Here is a 5,517-nt window from a genome sequence, read left to right on the forward strand (position 1 = left end):
GGGGGGGGGGGCGGGGAAGGATGCCTCCACTGGCTGAGGCCTGCAGGTTGGAAGCACTCCCACATGCCTCCCAGCATACCCCACAACCCCTCACCCAGCCTGCCAGAGACTGCTAAACGCAGCCAAATGTATTGTCAATCCTGATTCGTTGCAAGAAATGGGCAAGCAGGCCTCCACCCACCTGTCCTGACCAAAGACTGGCTGAGGGCCAAAAAAGCCTTGTAGTACCTCAGGTACCCATGGCCTTGGTACCTGCCAGCAGTGGCTGAGCTGTGGAGGTCAAGGGTTACCTCTGTGTAGGACCAGTTTCAATATTCTGCCTTCTGCTACCCTGATCAGTGAGAGGCGAGCTGGCCACACCGGCCTGCTCAGGGTTGCAGAGTCCATGTTGGGGTCTGGGTGGCAGGGCACCTGTCTATGGCCTGTATGATGTGGTGTGCAGGAGCCAGAGTCAGGCTCTATGGGGCTGTGCCTGAGCATGGGGACAGGGGCATGCTCTGTGAAGATATGCCCAAGCATGGAGGAATGGGGTTCCCTGGCTGGGTGTGTGGAAGCCAGGGTCAGGCTTCATGGGGCTTTGCCTGAGCATGGGGTCGTTGGGGTCTCTGGCTGTGTGTGAGGGTGCCAAGATTGGGCTGAGAAGTTCGATTCACCATTCTAAACTAATTATGTCTGAGTGCACACAGAACCAGATCTATCTTAGACTGGGTTCTGTCATTTTTAGACCAGGATATGTGCACCAAACTTCTGTACTATTATGTGTTTAGATCCATTTCTGCTCACTTAGACTGGTTTATGTGTAATGTCTGTACCTGGCCTTAGAAAATGCTAGATGAATTGTCAAGTGCATGCAGTTGTCTAGTTTCATGTATTGGTGTTAAAAGGAAATGTCTAAGGGTCCTCACTAATTACTCTCATGGATAGGAATGCACTTTGGATCAGGCCCTACGGACATTGTGTATGTTGCTAAATTAAGTACTGTAGAGTGAGTGTGGTAAGCAAAGTGAGATCTCTATATGCTTCTTACCTGTCTATAAAGATTGGTTAAAATCATATAGTGATAGCACTAATATATTGCACTAATTAAGCTTCATTAGAGATAGGGAGCACTAGTACAGCTTAATTAGCTGAGGATTGTCTGCACGTCTCTTTGAGATCCTAGTTTGAAAATGCCAAGTTATCTATTAATATAGAATTGTAATAGAAAAATAATTACAGACAAATTGAAAAGCATCAACAACATATCCTAAAGACAAGGAAGTTTTGATGATGACACATGCTCTTTTTCAGAAAAACTCAATTTTTTTATACACACCAACAAAAATGTGTATAAAAGTTTTGAGTTAGCTAGTGATAAAAGAAATAACTTCAGATTTCTTGACTATACCATGGATGACTGAAATGTGGCAAATAGGCAATTCAAGATTCTTTGTTAGGTTTTAAGTATCTCATTTCTAAAAGTGGGAAGGTATAGTAAAGTACAGTCCCTCAACAGCTAAACACTGAACTAAACAAAATCCAGTTTGCAGGTCAATGGGCACGTCTACCCAACAAGCTGACTGCACAGGAGCTGAATATTATTAAGCAGTATCATGTCACAGCACTAACAGTGCTAATACATGGCTGTGCCTTAGTATTAGGCTACTGCACAGCAGCATCACTTAAAAGACATCCACCGGTGCTACTGTGCAGTAAGTCCTGTTACTGTGCATTTATTTAATACTTGCTTATACAAGTACTTAAATGTGCAGTAACCACTGTAAAGTAGTGTCTAGTGTAGACATGCCCAATAAGTAGCATTTTAAAATAAGATTCTTCAAAAGGGGGGAAACCATTTTGCAAACAATTTTTCAGTGGCCTCATGCAGCTCAGTTTTTTTTAAACAACATTATATTTTAACTAAAGTTTTATGAAAACACATTTTCAATTTTAAAGTCTATTGTAGGACTTTGTGAGGAAAGGTGATCAGTTTTTCCCCGGAGGTTCAAGTTCTCTGGTTGATTTTGTATTTGATGGGTAAGAAGCTGCTGAAGGAAAAGGAGAAAAGAGTAGAAAACACTTAAAAAAAACCTTAAATCCATTCCTTCCTATACCAGGTTTTTGTTCTTCTGATCTTTTGATCTTAGTGCGAGCTGAATTTTGAGTGGCCATGCCTTTCATATCACAAGTTTTGCAACATAACAATATATATATATTTGTTTGCATTTGCTAGGCATGGCATTCATAGTTTCATAGTTTCTAGGGTCAGAAGGGACCTGAGTAGATCATCTAGTCCGACCCCCTGCCATGGCAGGAAATAGTACTGGGGTCAAACGACCCCAGCAAGGTGTTCTTCTAACCTCCTCTTGAAAACCCCCAGGGTAGGAGCCTGCACCACTTCTCTTTAATTCCATCCCACTGATATTCACACAGATGCATACCAATAGAAGTAAAATGAACATAACTGGCTCATCATTTGTAACTTTTTGCTTTAATTATACAAAATTACAAACTAATATCCTTTGCCTGAGTATACATGTCAGAGTAGATCATTACTGGTATATAGCTCCCTTCTTTAAAATCTAGGAATCTATATTATTTAGATACAAACCTAGTTAATATTTAGAAGTTTTTAAAAAGAGCTAGATGTATTTTTCTGCCCATCCAAGTCTTATAAATTGCTGGTTGCAGTATGATGTTGTGTACAGAACTGGTCCTGTGGTTAGATCTAAGATCAAAACTTAGTTTAACCACAGAAGAACAGTGTGATCTTCATTAAGTTAATGTCTCATGTGTTCCATTGGTAAAAAAAAAAAATGATTTTTTCCTTATAGCATTCTTATGAGGAAGCAGATATTAGAGTAATGAATGCCAAAGAATAGGCAATACCATATTTTTTGGCATACCACTTACCCCCAAATAGGACCCATATCTTATTTTTGATAAGACAGAATGAAGAAAAAATGATTTTGTCCAGAGTCATGGTTGCTTTCAGCAGGGACAGAAAACAATCTTTAGCTCCTTTTCCTGCTCAGGCAAAAGCTACAGTTTTAACCCTTTTACACCTGAATAGGCTGCTTTTGCCTGAGCAGGAAAGGGATGGTGAGTGAGCTGGAGATTAGCCTCTGTCTGTGGTCCAACTCAGTGCTGAAGACTAGACTCCACCCTTTCTTCTAGGAGGCTGCTGAGGGAGGAACGTAGGAAAAGAAAGAGCAGCCATCTTACAGGGTCTCCTTGGGTGCCTGTACAAGAGCAGGGAGGCTGCTTTGATGTGCTGTAATTAATCGATTAATCAAGTCTGCTGGAGCATGGTAATTACCACACTCCAGCAGTCTCCCACACCTTGTGTATTAGTGTCCCCATGCTTCAAAATGGTGGCGGAGGCACTTTATCTGAAGCTCATTTGATGAAGTAGAGATAAAGCATCCCCACCGACATTTTGAAGAGCGGGGATGCAGATACACAAGATGCTCTGTGTACTTTATTAGAGCAGCTCCAAAGGCACCTTCCTTCCCTTCCCTCTCCCGCAGCATGTGTATAAATGCCCCGTGCTTCTGTTCAGCTTCCCCACATACTCTAGTTTTGGAGGACATATTTTTGTAAAAAAGGCATGTCTGGTATATGAGTAAATAGGGAAAATAAATAAATATGTCACCCTTCTCAGGGCATTCTGTGCATTAAGCAGGCTATTACCAGAAGTGATAAGTAAATGGGTACACAATAGGGGTGTGTGAAGCAGGCCCTATTCAATTTAGACTTGGATTCGGCCCGAATCAGGGACAGTGATTTAAATCATTAATTCAGATTGCTGTCCCTGATTCAATTTGGTTGAATCCAAATCTGAAGATACGATACTGATTTGGAGAATCAGAGATTCACACACAGACATAGCTTTAAAAGTTTTTTCTACATACCTTGAGATAGCAGGCATGGCTTGTGATTGCTGCAATGCTAGGGTGCATGAATCATCCTGCAGGAGTTCGGGGGGGGGCCCTCTACGTGCTCAGTGGCGAAGAACTTCCAGTCCACTTCCAGGTCTGCTGGGGAGTGTGCTGGGGGGGGCCCCCCACACCTCCTTGGCTTGGTGATTGGCCACAGGGGGACCCTGGGTGCCCCCCCAGACCCAGGAGGCACCAGTCACTAAGCCAGGGACCACAGGGGGACCCCCAGCATGCTCCCCAGTCGACCCAGAAGCAGACCGGAATTGCTTCTGGTCCACTTCCGGGTCTGCTGTTGAGCGTGCTGGGGAGCCTCCCGTGCTTCTGTGGGACACTCCATGCACCTCAGCATCGCAGCATTCATAAGCCCCTGCTACCTAGACATATGTAGAAAAAACATTTAAAGCTGTCTCTATGTCCAAATCTCCAAATCTTTCCGAATCTATTCGGAAGGTTCCAATCTGATTCAGAGAGATTAAGGGGTCCCCTGATTCAATTTGGATTCAGAGATTCGGTCACCAACTTTTTTTCCAAGAATTTTTCCCTTCCACCCGTGGTTCTGTACCTCTGAGTTGCATGCTATGCTTCCTGCCCCTTTCCCATCTGAAAGGAAAGAATACAATTGTGGTTCTTTTCTATAACCTTGCTCATCAGACTGTCTAGTGTTAAGTCAATGTTAGGCAGGTTTGAGATCGTATTAAGCCTTAACCCGTGACTAATCTGAAACATAACTTTTTGACAGCATAACGTTCCATGGACTTAAAATGTTCTAAAGCTAATCTGTAACAGAACCTGTAAGAGTCAAATACTGAAAAGGGCCATGCTTGCTTCATATGCATAGTTCCCACTAAAGAAAATGGAAGTGGTAGGTTTCATAGATTTCATAGATTTTACAGGCATTAGGACTGGAAGGGACCTCAAAGATCATCAAGTCCAGCCTCCTGCCCCAGGGGCAGGAAGTCAACTAGGGTCAAAGGATCCCAGCAAGATAAGCATCCAAGTGTTTCTTGAATGAGTCCAGAGTAGGTGCCTGCACCACTTCTGGAGAGAGTCTACTCCAGGTCTTGTGGGTTCACACAGTAAAGAAAATTTTCCTTATGTCTAGCCTAAAACAGTCTTGGAGGAGTTTATGACCGTTGGTCTTTGTTTTTCCTTGAGGCGCTCTGGTGAACAGACATTCTCCCAGACCCTGATGTACACCCCTTATGTACTTATAAGCAGCCACCAGGAACCACCTGAGCCTGTGCTTTTCCAGGCTGTAGAGTCCCATGGTTCTCAGCCTCCCTTCGTAAGACCTATTGTCTTGCCCTCTGACCATGAGTGTGGTTCTCCTCTGGACTCCCTCAAGCTTCTCGACATTTTTCTTGAATTGTGGAGCCCAGAATTGGATGCAATACTCCAGCTGCAGTACTCCAGTTGTGGCCCCACCAAGGCCAAGTACAGCGGGAGGATGACATCCTGTGATTTACTTGAGAAGCATCTATGGATGAAAGCCAGAGTTTTGTTTGTTTTACCAGCTGTGACATCACATTGGTGGCCCATGTTCATCTTGTGGTCAATCACGACCCCCAAGTCTCTCTCAGCAGTGGTGCTAGCAACT

At 43.7% G+C, this 5,517-nt stretch overlaps 1 protein-coding gene across 2 annotated transcripts in view; it reads right to left on the bottom strand.

Moving 5' to 3' along the window:
• Nucleotides 1–5,517, bottom strand: part of FAM83B (family with sequence similarity 83 member B) — a 113,740-nt gene that overhangs the window by 40,975 nt on the left and 67,248 nt on the right. The window lies entirely within an intron of this gene.

Source organism: Gavialis gangeticus, unplaced genomic scaffold (assembly GCF_001723915.1).
Source record: "Gavialis gangeticus isolate Ggan-Ray unplaced genomic scaffold, GavGan_comp1, whole genome shotgun sequence".
Classification (NCBI taxonomy): Eukaryota; Metazoa; Chordata; order Crocodylia; family Gavialidae; genus Gavialis; species Gavialis gangeticus.